At 40.3% G+C, this 21,799-nt stretch overlaps 1 long non-coding RNA gene across 5 annotated transcripts in view; it reads left to right on the top strand.

Moving 5' to 3' along the window:
* The window catches only part of LOC118171684, a 329,665-nt gene that overhangs the window by 32,696 nt on the left and 275,170 nt on the right, over positions 1-21,799 (top strand). For 3 of the 5 annotated variants that reach the window (XR_004753319.1, XR_004753318.1, XR_004753316.1), the window contains exons 2-3: positions 6,373-6,462; positions 19,881-19,971. The exons of 1 other annotated variant lie outside the window; for it this stretch is intronic. This is a non-coding gene — a long non-coding RNA (uncharacterized LOC118171684). The remainder of the gene's footprint in view (positions 1-6,372; positions 6,463-19,880; positions 19,972-21,799) is intronic. One more of the 5 variants, XR_004753317.1, reaches the window with a different exon arrangement.

Raw genomic sequence — 21,799 nt, 5'->3', positions numbered from 1 at the left:
TTTTTTTTTTTTTTTTTTTTTTTTTTTTTTTTTTTTTTCCTGATTGTTTCAATACTGAGATGATTCTCAAGCCCTGCTTCTCCCATTCCAGGACAGCAACAATTCCTGTTGGCTTCCTATTAAAGTGTAGTTGAGATTAGACTTCTCTGTTCTGACTGTGCTGTGCTCAACCAGGGAATGGGAAGATGTGTCTGAAGGTAGCTTGAGGGTACCTCTTAGGTTTCAGTGCAGTTAGCTCTGCAAAGAGCCTATGCAGCTCCTGCTGTAAATAAGTAAATAAAATTTAAAAAAATATGTATATATATGCACCCCAGGACTGATTTATGTCTTTCTCAGCTGTGATAGTCCTAGGCACCCATTCTTTGCTCTGCCATGAGAATGGCAGAGCACAGCATGCTCAAACAACCACCTTTTCTCCCTTGGTAGGCTTCCAGATGTACTTCCTACATGTCAGAAGCAGCAAAAGGCTACTTTGCCAGCTTAGTGCTGCCTGAAAAAATCCATTGACTTAAGATGTTTTCTGCAGGTTTGCTTCTACTTTTCTGCTACCTGACTTCTATAAATGAGCCACAATAGAGGGAGACTCCTGCCTGTAGGTTTGTTTTTCTTGGCCACCACATGTGACTTGTTCCACTGAGCTGTCAGCCTCTTAGAAGAGGACAGAAGTCTAAAAACCAGTCATCTTAAAGTGAAATAACAAATTTATTGCTGCCAGCTCGTATGTTCTGTGCTGTTTATTCATATTCATTGTAGAATAACACTTTTCAATATATATTCATCTACATAGTTATATATACATATTTATTGAAAAATAAAACCGACATCTGAAAGTGGGGATGGGAACACCTTCCTTCAATAATAGGCGATAATTGAACTTAGCAAGGCTCTTTCAGTTTCACTTCTGGACTGGAACAGCACTTACTTTCCTTCTGGTCCCTTATCCAGCAAACACCTCTAGTCACTTTCTTTCCTTCCATAACCTCCTCTCCTTGAACATATGCATGTGTTCTGTGCACTGTTAAAGCCCACAAAGAAAATATTAAATTAAGCCTAACCAGAAGATCCACTCCTTGTTTTATTGCATAGCTGGGGCACGATGGCTGAGAGGGAGACGGTTCCTGCAGGGACATATGAGCAGCTGCATGTTTCAAGCACTCCCAGCAGTCTGGTTGCAAGGCAAGGTGCTTGCACAGAAATGGGTTAATTGTATCGAAACTCTGAAGGGAGACCAGAGAGGCTGTCCAACATGTTTCTTCATGATCTTCATTCCAAATAACTGATAGTTTTTAATGTGCTCCTCATCAGATAGGTGACCAGAAGATACTGTAGTGGGATGTTGAGGCAAACGTGATAAAACATGAATTTGTTAATTTAACTTCCAATCTCCCAAGCCTTTTTTATTTTAATCTAAAACTTTGAGGTCCTCTTTCTTAAATAACTGTTGGATGCACTGACTCATAGCCTATGTAAACATGCATTGCAAGGCAAAGTGATGTTGGAAAGACAAAGAGCTTGTTTGATTTGCAATCCAATCTTAGTCTGTCTAGGTCATAATTTCATACATATCACTGGAAATCTTCATGCCTCCTTGTTCCTCATGCCCAGCATGTTCTTGGAAAGTTGGGCCATGCCTAGTGCCAGCTATCCTGAAGGAAAGCTGGGAATATGGGTCTGTGATGACATTTACCAGTGATGGCGATCTGGTTTAGGATTAAGAAGTGAAGGAATGTTACCATTATATTACTGGGAAAATATATACTTTTTCCTTCCTTTCACTTTTCTTGGGTAGATATTCTGAGTTTTTTTTTTTTTTTCTTGGCAATGAAAATAGGGCTTTGGAACATGGTGGAAGACACAAGTTGCCCACACCTAGGGTGACTCCCTGCTGACCTATGGGGGGTTCCTTTCAGGAGCAGAGGTGGCTGCTATGGCACGTGTCTGCTTCTGGGAGGGAGCTTCAGTGCTGTGTCCCATGCCTTTCCCAACTGCTGAAATTCTCTGAGGGGAAAATACAAAAATAAAATAAATGTCTTGGTTTTATTTTCCATTGAACTGAAGCTTCTTTAGAATTGACTGCTTCACATACTACTCACCTTGCTGGCAAAAGCATTGGTGATCAATGAGGACAAAGTGATTCTGACTGTCAGCTTGTCACATACATCCAGAGCAAACGAACACATCAGAAGCTGATTTTGTGCAAGGCCTGCTTTTGATTTGTGCATTTTTCTGGCAGACTTGGGCTATGCCCTATTACTTTCTTACAATAAAAGGGAACGTTTCTTCTACTGGAGCTTGCAGCATGCAGCTGCAATAATCATAGGGGAGCCCCAGGTGGTCTGATTTATGGTGTTTAATGTGAACCCCTGAGGTTCTGTAGGGAGAGATTATATAAGGTATAAAACATTTTTGTAGGATTGTTTTGCAACACTTCAGTTCAAACTTTGCAGTGGGCCTGCTTCATTTATCTTGTTGCCCCAAGATAGCTTATCTCAATGCGTGTTTATTAAAGAGCTCCTAAATACTGTTAAAGTTGCTTCTGAAAATATTCTGACTGATGGCAGTGTTGATGAGGGTGAGTCATCGCTGAGAACACAGTGCTCATCAGGACGGTTTTTCAGCTGATGGGGTTTGGCAGAGGGCCATGGAAGTTCATGGCGCTTTTTGGTGGATTGATACTGGGTGAGGACTGAGATTCTGGGCAGGCGTTGACTGACCGAAGCTCTGTGGATTTGTACTGGCCAAGAGCATGCAGTTCATAAAAGCAAGCTCTAAAATTAAATCACTCAAATACTTTTACCCAGGGAATGATATTTATTGTGTTTAACTAAATGCTAGTGTGCTTCTGTGAGGATGTATCTGTGAATTAGGCTAGGAGCAAGAAGCTGTTTGTTTAGTTTCACTGCAGTTGTTAAGGTACCAGTTACAGGTTTCATTGCTGTCCTTCTGAAGAACAAGTCAGAGCAAGCTTGGCTAGTGCTACCCCTCCTCGTACTGGGAGTCCACGGCGGGAGCGGTAGAGGAGGTGTACTGGCTGCACCCCTCCACTGGCACCGGAGGCAGGGAGTGACTGGCTTAGCAAGCTCAAGGGATGTGCCTGGGGCTTTGGCTGAGTCTCTTCAAACAATAGTTTGTCCAGGCAAGGAGGCTGATTTCCACCCTGGTACAGCCCATGACTCACAGTCCGTGCTGGAGCCCTTCTCTGTCCTCTCAGGGAGTAGGGTTGCAAAATACCACGACAGGTACAGATCTCATCTTCCCTCAGCAGCCAGAGGGGCTTAGACTCAAGGTTTAAATCTAGATTCCTCTGTAACTAGAAATGATATGTTTATATAGCATTACTGGCCAAGATAGTCCTGAAGATGGCATTTGTGTCCTCAAGTGTTTAGTGGAACGAGCAAGATTGCAGCAGGGGGGATAAAAGGTACTTGCTATAAGCTGATGCTTGCTTGATGAGGAAGTGAAGGAATGAAATCAGAGTAGGCTTTGCATGGGTACAATGATTAAACTTGTACTGGATCAAGGTAGGGGTTTGGTTTTTCTTAACCCTGTCTGTTCCTGTGCCACCTACAAATGAACAATTTTCCTAATTTTTTGGCAGAGTAGGTGTTTGTTATAGCACTTGGTTTCAGCTAATGACAAGGAGACACAATCTGTAATCTTACCTATTAACTGCCCTGCTCATTTACTACACCCTTTCATTTACTACATTAAAGTAGTAGTAAAAAGCATTCCAAGAGACACAATGGGGCAGCATAGCAGCCCCAACAGAGTTTAAGGCTGAGTATTATATTACAAAATTATGTTTTGGGGGGTGGTGTTGGTGGTTAGGGGGGAAAAAGGGTGATGATGTGCCTGTTTACAGGAAGGTTGGGCAAAAGGTCAGGGAAAGTGCATAATTATTATCGGCTCTGCTGAGGCCACACCTGTGTGAAATGTTTAATGCTGACACAAGAAAGAACTTGAAATGTTTGAAATGTACAAGCAGCAAAGATAACCAGCGAACTTCAACTGAAATTTAAACTGCATTAAAAAAAAAAAAAAATCTGATGCAGGATGGAGAGACCAAAAGCAGCCCACAGAGATCTAAAAGTGTAGTCAAGGCCACCCTCATCTTACTAAAGAGTGCATGGAGCTTACACAGATGGGTGTGAAAATGGTCCATGAGGAGTAGCCTTCGCAGTTGAAGGAAAAGGTCTTGATTTTAGGTTGAAGTGAATGTGTTCTGTAAGCAAGACGGGCTATTGCCATGGTTTTACTGCTGGATTTGGAACCTGTAAACTGGAAGACTGATGAATTTATGTTCTTGCACACTTACTCTACAGGAGGCAGAAGCCGTTTTCTGCATTGCTACAAATCTGCTTAGCTTTGCTAGCATCAGTCGGTTTGTGACTGTTTATACTAGTTCAAACTTACTGCCGGTTGCAACTTGCTCACTGCTGCTGACTGGAGTAGAACCCAAATCTGGCTCCTGTACTTATGCTTTATCATAACAACCTTCGTCGTCTCCTCTTTTGAAAGTCTTGCACTGGGGATATTGAACCCTAAAGGAGAAGTGACTCTCAGCAGACGTAATTTTGTATGAGTAATTCACTTTTAAAGCTTGGATATATTCCATCTTCCTTGTGACTAATGGTACCCGAACAGAACATAATTGTATAATCATTTTCCAATTGCTTAATAACTCATTTTCCTTGTTTGTAAGATGCTGTTTTTAGCTTTTCAGAGAGATGCGAGGACCTGCATGCCATAATGAGTGACAGACAATTGTTTATTTCTCAGCAATAATGCCATTAAAGAAAACCTCTTTATGCTTAGAGCCATGACAGCTGGCCAGATCCTGCCATTCTTACTCATCTCTCATCGCAGTGAAAGGCCTGCTGGCAGGCAATTAGCCCACGGTTTCACATCACGTTGTCTTTGGCAGCAAGGCTCACTGGAGGAACTCTGACCCCACTGCTTCCGCCTCCCAATCCCCACCTAAAAGCCGGCACATCCAAAGCCTGGGGCTGTGCTGTAGGGGAAGGCGCTGCGGCCCAGTGAATATTTCTGTTGGTGAAGCCAATGGAGAGGGCAGGAGAGACCAGCTGGGAGCTGAAACCTCTCAGGCTGGCTGTTGGAGGGGGATGAGTTTCTTTCTTAGATGGGAACATGGAAAGATTGGGCTGGGCAAAAGGGAAGGATCCCACGCTTGTAACAGATGATGTTGCTTCTGACTGCTGGGTCACCAAAGTAAAGTTATTCAGGAGCTTGGTAGGAGGAGAGGAGCAAAAGAGCGGAGGTGTGTGGAAAGGTGCATGTGTTTCTGATTTGACAGGAGAACTGTGAAGGGTGCATAAAGACCAGAAATTTCCCTGGGGCTTTGATCTAACTGCATTAGGAATTGCTCTAGAAGAAGAGGTGACCAGTGCAGGAAAATAGCATAAGTTGTCTATGACATTTATACAACCTATTTTTAAACAGAGTTGATGTCTCTGTGACTACACTGTTTTATTATTAACAAGATGAATGAAGAATTTTCATGCCTTTAGGAGAAAGAATGGATGCCTGAGCCTTCCATATCAGTGCTGATGTTTAGGGGTAGAAAGAGAAGCCTTGTGCAGGGAGGCAATGAACTTCTATGCCCTCCAAGAGGCAGCAGGCAATCTATGCCCAAGGTATCTTTCCAGGAACAGCAAGTGCCACAACCTCCTGAAAGAAAAGGAAACTTACAGTGCAGAGGTACAGATGGAATGGGATTGAAATACAAAACCCAGTGAATGCCCACTTAGTTCTAGCAGGGTTGTGTGATCCTGGCTAGGATAAAAAAATTAATCTTATACTGCAATTACAATTAGACATGAATACTAAAATCCCTGTTGCAATTAATGGTGCAGTACCAAACGTTGGTTTGGCTTACATGAATTGGTGTTTTACTCTTGGAGAGCTTGATCAGTGGAGCACTAGATTTCTAGATAACAAAGAGAATTTGCTATAGGGTCTTTTGAAATCTATTGAACATAACAACGAAACTCAGAGTTGGGTGATGTTCTTGAGAATCGTGTTTGAGGGGAGAAACTTATACATATATCTGAATATTAAAAGTGCAGCTCTTGTGAAGAAATTCCACCAACTTCTTCAGAGTTGCACAAAAGGTACATTTAAAAGTAGAAAAATCTGTTATGGAGAATAGGGATTTGAATTGTACTGCATTTGTCAGTGGATGCCTAGAGGTTGCCTTAGTTGATGTATTTGGTGGTACCATGAACCAGTGAGAGGACGATAGGACCACTTGAAAAATCAATATTGAATCTTAACTACCTGAGTAAGTATTTCTGTTCTGGCATATGGACCCACCTACAGGGATACCTGACTTGTCTCCTTCCCATCATCCAGATAGCTGCCAAGATGAGGAAGGAACCTGTTCATCCATCTGATGACCAGATTAGAGTAGCTGCTGAATTAGCTGCTGTGAAATACCTATAGGTGAGTGTTTAGTCTGGGCCTTCTTCAGAGGAAGAATCTGTTTGGCTTTGATACTTTTTTCTTGATGTAAAAATATTTGGATCATCTCTTAGGAATGTCTGTTATTCCATGCATGGGAGCTTCTGCAGACTGTTCTAGCAGAGGAGCATTGCATTGTTTATTTTCCCGTTGGTTTGCATTTTTTAGATTTTTTTTTTTTTTCTGATATTGCCAAAATCTGCTATAGCAGGTTATGCTCTCTTACAACCTGGTCCATGTTGAAATGTAAACCCATTGCAACACAGCCCATCTGGCAAATACTGTCATAGCTTTTAAAAAGTTGTCCTCCTTTTCTGTTGGCGTTGAGAATTTTATTAAACAAGTATTTATTTTTCCAAATTCCCCATGGGCAAAAGCAGGTAGAAGGTAGATACAAGGTTATAATTAGACATAGGTATTTCACATTAATCTCTCTTAATTTTCTTTCATCCTACCTCCAGCGTGCATTCTCTCGTTCATAATTGCCACTGGATAATTTGAAGTCATTTGCTTACTCAGGGTTTTATGCCATACACTCATGGATTGTAGCAGATGAATCCTTTGCAAAAAATAAAATGAGAAGCTCATTCTTGCTGTATAGGTAGCTCCCTCTCTCCCCATCCCAAAGTTATTGAGCAAATTGTTGCTATTAATTTTAAAATTACTTGTTGCTCAGGGAAAAGTCAAGTGTTCAGAGGAATTTTGCAATAGATTCAAGACTGACTTTCTCTCTTCAGGAGAGATGTTCCATGCTATGAGCTGGTTGCCTAAATACCTGGTGTGTGGTTACTCCTAGTCTTTTGTGGGGATTTCATTGTTCCCAAGGAACTTAGTTGCAAAGGGAGAAAGGGTTGCTCAGCTATCTCATTCTTAGTCCATAAAGGGTTTTTAGAATTACGGCACTGACTCCAATATGGATGCTGTAGCTGATCTCAGTGATGAGTACAAGGTTGTTGCTTTTTAATCCCTCCCCCCAGCCCCAATCAGTGTTGCTTTGCTCTGCAAGAGTGAAATATTTCGGGCTTATTTGCCCTATTTGGAAATACTACTGCTGCTTCATCACGGGGTGAGGGTGGGGAATCCTCCCCAGACAGAAAACCTAGGAGCATTCAGAAGGAATGGAAAAAGCAAACAAACTTGCAAGGCTCCCTAGTATAGTACATATGCTCTAGCTTCTGTTACTTGAATGTAGGGCTTGATCACAGTGAAATTTTAGCAGCCGTTGCCTTAAAAGGAGATAACTATTTTTTTAGTTCACTGTTCTCACCTCCCCTGAAGTGCACTCTCTTTTTTTATGGAGTTAAGTTACAGAATCCTTTAGTTCATTAGACATGGAGCAACAAAAGGGGAAATATGCTTTCACCTAGCTGTGTATTGGGAAAGGCTTGTCCCAGTTTCCAAACTGACTGAAGTCCTTGTGTAGTTTTCTTTCCTTTGGTTTTCTTTGGCCCCACAGCCCACTGAGTTGGGCAGAGAATTGCTGTTACTGTCAAACAAATGTGTTTAAACAAAAGCAAGTCCTAGCAAGGCCTCTTGTGCATCAAGAGGTAATATTCCCACTGCCTTTCCTTGCAGTTCAGTCACCAATGGCTCAACCTCAGTTTCCCTTTCTTTTCATTAGGGACCAACATCTACAGGGCTTTTCTTATCCCTAAGCACTTAGGCCCCAGCTAAAAAATGTGTTTGTGACTTGCTTTCTCTTGGGTTTCAGTGAGAATTAAAACCATTACTACCACAGGGGAATGGTCCTACATAACACCACAGGCTGACTCAAACATTGCACCATGTATTTTCTGAAAGGCAAATGTCATCCCACTGGGTTAACCTGTCGGACACATGCTGATCTCTTACTTTGTATTCACTTATTTTGGTCAAGAAGTATGCAAAACCTTGGTCTTCTACACTGGTAAATGTATCCTGCTATTCACATTTCTTCCAATCCATTTTATGCAGCCCTATTTTTTTGGCTGAAGTCTTTCATATGCCAAGTCATTTATCTTATAAAACAGCTACTTAGTCGCAACTTCGGTGTTAGGAATTTACAGTGTGATAGAGCTGGGGACGGGGTGGCTGAAAATCAAACATTATCAAGCAGAAGCACATGCCACTTCTTGTGTATCTCATCCTGCAGTTCTTTGAAGTTTAATCTTTTCAAAAGAAAAGCCTTTCAGCTACTTTGTGGCAACAACTCGGGCTTGTAACTTTTGACTGCACAGTGCTCCTAGTTCATAAACTGATCTCATCCTCTTCTGACAATTAATACTAAAGAGAATTTAAATTGGATCTGCTCCTGCCACTGCATCAGCTGTCTGGAACAGTTTCCTACCTTGGTGTCCCACGCTAATGCTCTCTGTACCTTTTCAAACTGCTGCAAAAAATCCTGACCTCCTTTAGTGCTCTGGCAGCCAGCAAGCTATCTACCAGCTTCCCTTCACTTGTGGATTTGGTAACACATCTGTTTTGCAGAGCTCAGAGCTGTGGAGGTCTGCAGAGGGAGATGGTTGATGGGGCACTGGGCCCTGTGTGCAGGGATCAGGATATCGGCTCAGCAGTGCCGTAAGCCTTTGGAGCCACCCTTCATCTTCTGCCTCAGCTGCATTAAGATGCAGTGCAGCTCACACATACCCCAGACAAAGCCTGGCGTGGCCTTGTCCTTCCTTCTCCTGCTCTCCTTCTTGCTCTCTCCGCAGTGCTGCGATCCCATCTTTCCATCCCTCTCCTGTGCAGTTTTGTAGACTGTGGGCATTCACAAACAGGCACACGTGTTCTTGTATCTTGAATCTGGGGGTATAAAAGGAGGAAATCTCCTCACATCCTTTGCTTTTCATGCAAGCAAAGAGTGTTCACAGCCTGGCTCTCAACTTGTCAGTTCATCTAAAAAGTGCTACCTTAATTACTGGGTTAAAAGTGGAAATGTTTTTATACTATTTCTATTTTTTTTTTGTCTAAATGCGGGCTAATAAACAGAATGTCACATTGTCTTGTGGTTTGTTCTGTGGTCAAAAGAATAATTATACTAATGTCTTATTTTTTTCTCCTTTAGGTCCGTGTTGTATAGTAATTCTCCTTGCATTGAATTGTTAGAGGATTGTATTAATGCTAAGGTCTCTGAAATAGTTTGTGTACAGAGACTCATGGAGTCATGACCAAGAGCTTATGATGTACGTCAACATTTCTAGTCACAGGTTACACATCAGAGCACTCATTATGCATCCTGTTTTCAAGAACTCAGCACTCATACAGAATCATAGAATAGTTTGGGATGGGAAGGACCTTAAAGCTCATCTAGTTCACAGCTAGGGGCAAATTTTCAAACGTTCTGCTGGTAAAGCCTGATGTATTAGGTAACAACCACAGTTTTACAGCTACCCATCATATTGCATTTTGGAAATCCTGCTAACTTATTTTAGTTGCCTTAACAGCATATTTGATTTAATACCTACATTCATAAAGTCATCTTGCCCTTTGTGAACTGATGTTTCCTGAGGACTTCTACCTATTAGTGGCATAATTTGTTTCCATGGAAACTAACATAATTTTAAAGGAAAATAATAATAAAAAGGGAACATTAAAAAATAAATAAATAAAAGGCCATAGCAGGTTAGAGCACAGGTCTATCAAGACGTATGCCATGTATTCTACAGTAGGCAACCAAAGGTCCCCAGGGGAGGTACATCAGAAAAACACAAGTGGATAATGAAACTGCTCCAGAAATGCTTTCAGCTTTAGCAGTTCTGGATTCTGGGATATCCTGAGCCCAAGGTGGTAGCCTCACAAGCAAAATGAAAATTTTATTGCTACCTGGAAAACCTTGTACAGCACAATGACATGCCTTCATAATCAGGCTCCAGCAACAATGTAATTCTGCAGAGAATGTAGGGGTAATTTGACTGTTTTTAGTTGTTAATTCATCCTTCCTCAAGGAAAATGCCTGCTAGCTTAGCTTCCTTAAAGGTTTCAAGATTAACTGTCTAGAATTCATCACAGAGATGCTTTAGGGGAAGAACTGGGGTCATAGGGTTTCATTTAGAATGACAGATGGAAGAGAGCAATCCTCTGTATATTATTACACTCTTTTATCCTAAGAGGTAATCATTTGTTCATTTTTTTTTAATATCACATATCTAACATAACCTTGTTCACTTCACCTGCCCTTTGTCCCTGCCCCTGTCCATCTCTATCAGGACACTGCTTTTAAAACAGGTGGTTAAGTCAGTGTGCTTCTTGTCCTTTTTAAGGAGGATTGCACGCCTTCATGTATGTTGAAGCCAGGCTGCAAAGAAATGTGGCTTCCAGTTGTGAAAGTGTGCAAATTTTTTTCTATAAATATAGAAGTGAGTATTGAAATTTCAGCACACTGTCAGTGCTGAAACTTAAGGGAGTGTTCCCCTTGCATGCTAAATTGCATCAGTGAAAAGCCTCCCTTCTTAGGGAGAAGGCAAGAGGTGCGCCCATGTGCTCACATGCAAGCTGCTTTATCCCAGTTGACAAGCATAGTCCTAATATCCCATAAACCTGATGAGTTGCTCATGGCTTGACCACACTCTGCAGATCTTCAGACATCCAGAGCATGTACTGTGCGTTTGTCTACGTGGGCTAGTGAAATAGTAGGCTGGGAAAATCCCTGATTTATTAAGCGTTAAACAAAAAGTCCACCTTGGCTCTTAATTGGAATCTAAATTCAGGTGTTAACCTCTCACTGAAAGTACGTGCTGAGTAATTGCAGGAAAGGGGCCAGCTTCAGGCAGAGCAGTAATTACTGAATTAGTAGAAAAGTTCAAGAAGAGCTTCAAATTTCATATCATTGCTAAGGTTTCTGAGGAACAGCTAATCCTGAAGTGATTGGCTTCCTCACACCTGTATATGTTTTTGGAAACTCCACCTAAATTTTAAACAAATGTGTGAATAATTCCAGTACCAGATGTCAATATTTCTTAAAGTGTTTTGGTTTTAAATGTAGAAAATTGACTAGCAGTAATGAAATCAGGGAGAAGAGCTTTTATAGTTGGGCAGTATTTTTTTTTAATTGTTCTTGAACTTGGTGCTCTCTTGCCTGGTTTTAGTGGAATTAGCAAATCACCAAACAAATTTTACACACACTATCACAATTTTCAGGTTTTAGGCCATTAACACTTATGATATTTTCTCTGGACAACACTTGAAGATTGAAAGCTGTGTCTGTTTAACAAGTTAGAATCTCTTGTCCTTCTGAGAATTCTTCTGTTCTCATCAGATGTTGTGATGCAGCAAAAAAGATAAAAGCAATATACCTCAAGTATTCAGTTACACTAATAAAAGCTTAGGAGTGTCTGGGATGAAACCTTAATAATGTTGAAGTACAGTGGCAGGGCCCTTTTGGGTTTCATGGTCTGATAAAATTGCTGATAAAGGGAGTATGGCCAGAGATGCCATTCTGAAACCGCAAAGTCTGTTCCATGAGTGGTCAGTATCACGGATGTAATCTCGTAGCAACAGTTTAACACAAATTCTTAAATGTAGAAGCTTTATTAAATTTTCAATAGGTACTAGACCGTTATTGAATACATCTTTCCATTAATAATTCTTGACGTTTTCTTGGAGAGAAATCCATTTACAGCCAAACAATTCAGTTCCTTGAAACAAACTGGTCACGTATTGTTATCAATTAACTTGAGAGAAAGCTACTCCCAGGTTCAAACGACTTTTCTTGTTGAAAATGGAGATCATGATTATTTCAGAGAGTAGTTAAGGCCACCTTGATAAGGCAAATCCAGCCAGCAACTTGGAGAACTTTTTAACTGTTTTGTCTAATTTATCACATACATCACATACCTAAATGACATGCTGTGTTGTTGGAAGGAAAAATATCTGATAGGCAAAATGAAAGAATTTGTGTAGCAGGACAAATCTTTGGTCAATTGCTTCTTCGCTCCTTCCCTTTGCTACATTCAATATCTTTGACTAAGAAAAAAATAACAGTGCATCCCACATATGCTGAATGTGATGGATAAATTGAAGCATGTGCAAGAACAATATAGATATGAAATTCACCAGGGTTCTATTTCATAATAAAAACGGTATATTATAAATTTTTCCAATACTCTTTTCTATGTGCATTGATTCTCTGAGTGTGCTGCAATCAAGCAAAGCCACTGTGAGACTCATCAGAAAGTAATCTCGCATTGTAAAATCATTCTCAGCCATTAACATCTCCATGAATTTGAATTGAACAGTTGAGCAATTCACACTTGTCCTTTTTTATTGTATCCAACACAAAAATCTGAGTCCTGCAGGATATTTATTTTGCACATACCTGACACATTAATCAATGAAAGAGCTGTACACTGATTAAATGTTCTGCTCAAAATGAATGATCCAAACATTACTTTCAATTGTTTTGAATGGTTTTTATTAAGGTTTCAAGTGTAGCTGTTCAACTTACCCTGCAACCAGCATTTGCAATGGTGCTGATAGGAGATGAGGTTGATTCAGCAATGACTATACGTGGTATTTTTAACCGTCATTACATTTTACTTGTTCCATATACCGTATTAGGCCTTGAAATGAAATAATAGAATGGGAATAAGGAGAAAAAGAAATGGGGAGATGATGAGATGGTATTTATGTACAACAGCCAGGGGTGTCTTCCCAAGACTTCCAGAAAGAGTGAGCTCTGGTACTTGCTGCATAGAATGGTGAAATTTGATGAAATCAAATCTTCCTGTTGTCTAGAAGCCGTGATGCCCTTGATCACCGTTGTCTCTGTGTTGAGAGATCTGGCCAATTAGTCTCAGAATCGTCACAGACAGTATTCAGGTTGCCTGCTGCAGGGGCCTGACCTGCCTCTTGCTGATGCTGTCATCTGTGTCGTTCAGGGATGGCTGGACCATGGCTTCCTAAATGACTAACGCAGGGAGATGCTAATATTTGTAAAAGGTATTTTGCCTAAGTTGGGCTCTGAAACTACTTCTTTTCATAGATGCACCAGGGATCAGTCTACCTTGCACTAGTGACATCTTCAGATATTTGTGGTGGGTGGTCTCTATGCAAGTTCCAGTTGGCTCTGATATGAAGCTTGCTGTGATAGTTTTGTCCAACTGTGCTGAGTCTCCCCACAATTCTAGACTTACTGATAGTCATGTTTTTCTAGTTCTGTGTTAAAGGAGGGGGAGAAAGAAAAAAGCAGGTAGATGGGAAAGGGGGGAAATCCACAGGATAATTAAGGACAATAACTCTATGCCTGTTTATTTTATCCTGTCTTAAACCTTCCTGACATGTACTGATGTCTGTAATGTAAGTGCCCTAAAGGTGTGTGGGCCGTCATATTCTTTAGTGGTGTTTGCTTTAGGAACTTAGCTGTCTGAAAGCTTTAATATCTAAGAGGAGCTCCATGTTCTGGCAAGATGCAGCTTGCAGGCTTCAGGGAGGAAAAACAAGCCCAGCAATGCAGGCACTAGTCCCCTTTTAAGCTGCTGGAGGTAAAAGCATAGAAGTTCAGGCACTTAGATGTCCAGACTGAATGTAAGGAGATAAGTGATTGTATTTGTAATACCTCAGTGTGCTGGCTGATTCATTCAACCAATTAATAAACCCCTGCCCTGAGCATAAAGCAAAGCCTGTTTGGAAAGGTTAATGTCAGGCTCTCAGACAGCTCAGTTAAAGTTACCTTTTTGCACTCTGCAGGAGCTCCCTGAGAATTTTGTCATAAAGTCTGCTTAGTGGAGCGGAGCAAAATAATGCAATAATAACACTTAGTATCTTGTAAAAAGCTACTGGAGGATCTCCAAGTGTTTTGGACAAATAAGTAAAGGCAGCTCAGCTTTCTCTATTGCCAGGGAGAGCAGGGTTATGTTCTTCAGCAAGAAGAAGGATTTTTTTTAAGAATTTATTTTTATTAAAAACAAAACAAAATAAACTATTTTGCACCTTGTAAAAACATTTCAATTTATTCATCGTCTCAAAAAGAAAAAATCTCTTAAGACCACAGCAGAGAAAACAGCAGTGAAAGAGTTTAAAGGGGGGAGTATGTTCTGAGTTGTGAAGGAGCTGAAGACAGAAGTGCTGTTTGCTAAGCAGGATTTAGATGTTGCTTCTGAAGCAGCTGAAGCTTAAAAAAAAAAAAAAAAAAAAAGTTTCTTAGGATCAAGTCCCACCCCAGCTGATGGCAACTGGAATTTTGGCATTCTTTTCAATGGAGACACTATTGTCACCCATGAAGGCTTCACTCAGAACAGAACCAGATCCTGAGGGTGGGGAAGATCCAAGGAGAGGTTAGTTGTCTGCCTGTTTTCTTCTTCATGAAACTTTATTAAGAAACTTTATTAATTTTCTCTGTCCCACCCCCTTTCTAAAGATGACTTCTGTTTTGTTTTCCTTCAGTAGAACTCTAGTTTCAAAATCTCCCACAGCTCTAAGCAGAACTTTGTGTCTGTCTTGCAAAAAATAATCATTTTTGTTGGGAAAGTAATTATTATTTTTTGAGCTGACATGATCAAGCTAAGGTTAAAAGATCACTCAGTAGTCAAGGAAATTCACTCCCACATCTTTACCCTTATGCTATTTATTTTAAGAAGGCTTTGAATAAAACGTTCTTCCATACCTCATAATAACTTTAATTTGTTTAGCAATTGGATAAAAAGAAAATTAATCACCCAAGTACCTTCAAAGGGAGAATTTGTACACAGTAAATCTTCAGCTGTAACACAGCCACCTGCCATAGCACTTTAAGTTAGTACCCCTGAGCTGTGCATTTGAGCACTCTTAATCCTTTCCAGAGCAAAGCAAAAAGGGCTTGCTATTGTTTTTCAGCTGTTCAGTGTTAGTAACTTGTGAGTGGGATAGCTGTTTGAGTAGTGAGTATGCATCTATGTATTATATATGAAAAAGTGTCTTGCTTAGTAGATAGACAGAGTGAGATCTAGGTTATGGAGGCAGTAGTCAGAAAACAACAAAATCTCCCCAAATTTAGGAGCAGTAAATCTAATTAACCAACAGGAAGAGCTTACCAAGTAGCAATGATAATTTTACTCCATATCTTGTTCAATTCAAAATGCTTTTAAAATAAACACTTTGGGTAGGAACTGTTGAATTTGAGTATTTGTAGTTTTATTTCTGTTCAACCCAATAATCCAGGGACTGCTGCTTGAAAGCCTAAACTCTGCATTTTTGGGTAGCATAGGGAACATAACCTGAAGCAGGTGTTTTTCTGGATCAAGAATGAGTGGACAGCAGACATAACATTGAAAAACATTCCAAATTACTTTTATTTACAGTTGCCATTCTTTCAATGAAATCTACTTATGGAAAACAGCTACATCACAAGTTTGCCTCACAGTAGCAAACTAATCCAATGATGTAAAACCACTTGCTTGTTTAGAAAATGATTTGACTTTCTCTCTTAATGTCCATTCTCTGCCATGAGCTAGTTCATAAGAACATGGGAATTGCTTGAGTTGTTTTCTTGCATCTATTATCTGCCTGTTTTAATATCTCCTATTTTAGGGATGTTTATTTTTTTCCCCTGAAACTTAACTGTGGGTTGCAGAGCTAGAAAAGTGACCTGACTCTTTGGGTGCTTGTGCCAGACTGCTTCGTATGAGCAGCAATGCGTCTCTGTCCTTACTGTAGGAAGTCAAGGAGCACACAGCTCTCAGAACGTTCCATGCTTGGCACCAAGTCCTGAGGCTGGCTTACCTCTGCCATGGCTCCATGTGCCTAAGGACATACGAGAAAAGGTTAACAGTAAAAGTGTCTCTAGATTGGGAATAAGAGGCCTACTTCTCCCGTAACAACAAATACATGGGAAAGATCACAGAATTCTCTTTCTGCCTATAAATCTAGCCCTGAGGCTTGAGGCTCATACGTTTCACTCATTTTTGGTCTGAAACGGATCCAATGTCAGTCAAGTCTTGGAAGGGGGGAAACATTGCTCTGAGGAAATGACTGAACGAGAGCCCCTCTTCATAAAGATTTCTTGCTTAAACAATAAAACAAAGTAAATCTAGTTTTGTGACAACGCTGAGGAAGAGGAAGGTGGAGGCTGGGATGGTGCCCATGGGACTGGGCCTGGTGGTGAGGGGACAGCCCAGGGTGCTGCTATGGTGTAGGCCTAGAAAAGCAGCAGCTTCCTTCTCACTGCTCTCACCCAGAACAGCCCCTCCTTCTGACAGGAAACTTTCAGGATTTGGGTGAATTCTGAATGGTTTTGCAATAAGGGAGTTGTTGTGACAAAGTTTACTCAGAACTAGGGTAGAAATTCCTCAGGACTAGGGTAGAAATCTTTCCTGAGGGAAGGGAAAGGCCTGTTCTGTGCTGGGTCGCCCTGCTGTGAGGCACAGGCTCCCAAGCAGCACGGGATCTCCTGCTGCACCTCCCCATGTGTGGGGCCAGCTCCACCTCAAGGCCTCAGTCCCTATTTAATCCTCAGTTTGGTGAAATGAAATCCCCACACTTCATAATTGGCTGCTGATTTCTTTCCAGCTAGTTCTGGTAGCAGCACGTTACTGAGATGTCTGGTCACTTGGAAGAGGTTTGTTTTCATTATGCTTGTCCTTATGGGATTTATGGCAGTTTGAGTCTCATCAAACTAATAGCCTTCATCTTTTCAGTATAGATGTTTAAAAACATCTCGTTCTAAATGCTGTTTCATTACCTATAAAAGAAATGACAGGTTTGGAAGCCTCATTCCAGCCCTGAAGCAAGCAACAACAACAACAGCAAAGTGCTCTACTCCATTCAGAAATGCTGTTCCTTAGGGTGTCTGAAAATTTACGTTCTCCTGCGTAAGCAGCTGTTTCCCAAAGACTCAGTGGCAAGTCAGTCAGTATAGCCTGCTTCTGACCAAAGCTTGATGGCCTCTTCTGAAGTGCAGGCCCTGAAGTGCAGCTGCCAATGTTCACAGATGAAAGCACAGAGCTGCCCCTTCTCTGGCCTGCTAGCATCCTGGAATAGGTATAACCATGGCCTAAAAAATCCCGCAAAACTCAAACCCCAAATTACACCACAGTCTTCCCCAGAAAGCTCTTTCTCTTGTTTCCAGCTCTGTTGGCTTCTTGGATCGCACCAAGCCAGAGACATGGTTGTGTGTGGTGTTCTTCTAAAAAGAGTCCTCATCTGAGGTATGAGAATATCCTGCTGAATAAAATCTGACAGTAAAATATTTTATACTGCTCTAAGAGTTAAGTTAGGAGGTTGCTTGAAAACAAGACATTTAAATATATCATACAACATTAGTTGTTAGATTAGATCAAACAGGCGTCTGGTTAGATGAGCAGATGTTTGCTAAGGACCTTTTTTCCTGGTATATATGGTGAGAAATAAAAAGGTGAGAAGGCAGTTGTGATCCTACATGAACAGGATGAAAATATACTTGACCTTGTTGCTGGTTTGAATTGCTTCCCACTCCAGTTACTTGAATCCTTTGCTTGTTTTGTTTTCATGTGATTGAATGCAATGTTTTAGGGTTTAAAATTTATACTCAAAAGCTTTGTTGAGGTTTCCTAAGACTTTAGAACTTCAGGTTTCATGCAGACACTTGTATTGTCTGAATCCAAAGGAATTTAAATTATAGGAGTTGATAGATAGTTTTACCTGTGGTGTTGTTTATGCTGTATGCGATTGTGTGTGTGTGTGTGCACAATCTTGTAACTTTGCCTGAAAATTATAATAAGTGCTTCACTACACAGTGATTCTGAATTGAGCCTGGATGTTTTAGTCAAGTTGTTGGGATGTAGCTGTAGGACATACATTCAGCTATGTGTGATGATGGGCTAGAATTGGAAGAAAGCATTATATAGCACACAGTATAATCTGTTGTTGAAATTACCAAGACTCTACTCATTTTCCTTCTCCAAAAGACATCTGTCATCTCTGAGAAAGCATTAGTCCAAAGTTCAGATTAAGAGATCTGAATAATTTTCTTTGGAGAACTAATGGAAAACCTTGCAGATGGGCTGAAGCTACTTAAACTGTCCCTTCACATTCTTTTCAAGTGTTACCATCTGTGCAGTGAGGTCTGTATTTTGCGTGGAAGATGGAGTGCATGTAGGTGTAGCGAAGACCTTCTAAGATTCACCTGTGGCTGAAGTGATCTGTGTGGAGAATATATGTCTGTATATTGGCTTGTGCTTCAGCTACAGAGTAATGCAAGTTGTATGTGGCTGTGTAATCTGTTGCTATCATCCTACATGCTACCTCTTACATTTTTGTAAGAAGGAATGACAAAATTTATCTCAGCCTGTCTTACAAAGTAGTGTTGAATGGCAGCCAGAGATGGATTCTGCGACCTGCTTCCTTTATGTGGATACCCTTTTTAGGCTTTTCTTTACTGTCTTAGTGACTTTTAAAATGCAACCAACCAAACAACAACAAAGGCATTGCTCCCTCTGAATTTGCTCTCCATTTTTTTTTTTCCACATCCCCCTTCATCTTCTGTGTCTGGCAAGTTAAATGTCAACAAAAACATCTGAGTGCAGGTGTACTCAAATGGATTCAGAATAAGCAAACAAGATCACCCAGGCCTGGACTCCAATACAGTCCAAACTCTCTTATGTTTGTGTTGTAGGAACTTACTTTTATCAACTCTTGTGATTGAGGTCTCTGGAGCAAATGGAGCATCCAACTCAGATAACCGCTACTGTATCAAGTTTGTGTAGTGTTGCCTATTAAAATAAGATTAGTTAGATGGGATGTTCCCTTTATAGTCTCCTTAACAAGTAAGACACTGATGCCTAAGGCACCGAGCCCTGCCTGTGAGAGAGAGTGCACCTTAAATCATCCCTTTGAATATGTATTTAGGGTACTAACTTCTTTGCGGCTCAATGTCTTGCAAAGATGGGCCCCTAACAGAGCTGTTAAATGGGCTCGGCTACAAGAGTTGTTGCAAGTGTGCACCTGTCTAGTAACAGCAAGTTAAAAGATAAGTGCTTGAATAAATCAGTCAACAGGTTTTATGAAAGACTTGGGAGGAGAAGAGAGGACAGCAGAAAGTAGCTGTAATGCTAATCAAAAATGAAAGATATCCTAAAAGCATGTGAGAACAGGCAAATATTAGCAGGTGTTGCAAATGTCCAGACTTAGAGCAGAGTTTGAACCACACTGGGTAAAACTACTTTGACATGGGTTAAAATGCCCTAAAGATGTTAGTTCAGCCATGTAGTTTTAGTGAAAGAAATAATTTAGGGATGGATGGAATACCTTAGGCTGTGAAGTCTCTCTTGGTTTTCTTTAATAGAGATTTTTCTTTCCAGGTCTACCCTGGGCATCCTATTCTACTTAAACTATGTATGCACTTGAGTGTTCCTGCTTTGATTTTTTTTTTTTTTTTTTTTTTTTTTTTGAGGCAAAATCCAGGTCTTAAGCCACCTCTCACAACACCTCTATCAATGTAAGTTTTCTCAGTGACCATTTCCATTATATTTCAGACCATCAGGAGCAGTTTCCAAGGAGACTACATCCTTGTGGGCTGAATCTTCAGCAGGTACATATTAGCTCATTTCCAGTGAAGTCTTCAGGGTGAGTTGTTCAAGTTTGTTTATAGTATTAAGTTCATAAATCAAACTGTTAGCTGTATCACAATTATGGGGGAGAGGGTAAAAAAAAAAAAAAAAAAAAAAGTTTAATCTCCTTTGACTCTTCTTGAGGGCAAGGTTGATGATCAGTCTGTGGTTTCAAAATAAATAAGCTCATTCTGGCTACAAAATGTAAAGCCTGTTTGCAGACCATGCATTGTATTCCACCACGGGTTTGAGATTTTTAAGGAAACAGCAAGTTCTGGAAAACAATATATTCACATGTGATTTCTGTAAGTCTTAATTTTCAGAGCACTAGGGGATCAGCCTGCAGCTCTTCTAGTTGCTTTGTGTAAAATCGAGAACATCAGGTTTCTAATGATATTTTGCAGCTTTTTTCCTCCTTTGGCACTTTTCTCTCTGTATTGGTGATACAGGTGGCAATTGTGAAGTAAAATGTACTTATCTTTTCTATTCAAAGCCTGAAGTTAGTATTTGCTACAAATCATTGCTGTGTCTCCCTCAGCAGGTCCCATCCTGGAATTAATTAACTTCCTGTTTGGTGTGTGTGTTCCTGAGGGAGGTGCATACAATTTTTATTTTAATTATCAGTATACCAGGCTAGACTTGCCTGTGTATAGCATTAGAAATAGAAGAAATGCTGTAGGCAGTTTATGTCATATTAATTTATAGCTTGGATACGATTTGGATAACCATATGAATTACTTTACCAGTGGACTTGACCTTTACATGTGGTGGTAAATTGTGTGAAAGAGAGAACACCAACAATGTATTTAAGGAGGGGAGGAATTTGAATCTGAATGGTCTTGATTTTGTAATAAATCAACCACAGAATAAACATGTCTCTTCTCTCATACCCCCACATATGGAAGGATGATTAGAACCAGGACATCAAAGATTGTAGAGGTAAACAAATCTATTTATGACACCTCTCTTTTTTTTTTTTTTGAAATTTATGAGCGTGTTTAAAACACTAACTTTGTAATCTCTTTTAACGCACATAACACAAGTATATGTTTTAATAGTAACAATATGGATGTGTTCTAGCCTTACCCTTCATAAATATATTTTGGGCTGTTTCTTAAATAGCTGTGACTTAATGAAAGGTATGTATAGCATTGTATGTGTCTCCTAGAAAAGATGTTGTATTTCTAAGCTTATTGCATGCCTATCACTATTCTGGGAGGTCTCCTAGACCACACCCTCTTTTCTGACTGTTGCATCAATAAATACGGTAATGTTACAAAATATTACTTAAGGGAGCTAGCAGTTCTACCCTTTCTGTGCCTCTCAATCTTCCAGCTTGAGTCAAGACGCAAGATAACTTTGGCACATCATATGCAGCTTTGTTGGCTAGTGCTTGAAAAATGGTTTTGCAGATAACTCAGATGTGTCGCTGCTATTGTTTTCATACATGGTTTATCACAGTATTGAATATACCAAGAAAGCTATAAAAAGTAAAGCTTTTTCTTAAAATGGTGCAAAACTTAAAGTCTAGATCTAGAATTAAGCAGTTGAGCTGGTAGGTTCACATAAGTGAGATTTCACTGAAGGTTTGAATTTTGGGCTCCGTCTATAATGTGATATATCTGTCGATGGTATGGTGAGCTGCTCTTGTAAGTCTCTAGTTCAGACTAAATTCATGGGAGTGGGTGACCTAATAACATTCGGAATATGTTGCTGGGTGAGATAGGTGAGCTGAAGGAAAATGTGTATTGTCTTATAATTAATGTAGACTAGCATCTCAGAAGGTTGACTTGTTTCTCATTAAACGTCTGCACTCTGTTGAAAATGGAAAACTTCCAAATCTT

The sequence above is a fragment of the Oxyura jamaicensis genome, chromosome 9 (genome assembly GCF_011077185.1).
Source record: "Oxyura jamaicensis isolate SHBP4307 breed ruddy duck chromosome 9, BPBGC_Ojam_1.0, whole genome shotgun sequence".
Taxonomy (NCBI): Eukaryota; Metazoa; Chordata; class Aves; order Anseriformes; family Anatidae; genus Oxyura; species Oxyura jamaicensis.
The sequence above is the reverse complement of the archived record's forward strand: the minus strand, read 5'-3'. Positions and strand labels throughout refer to the sequence as shown.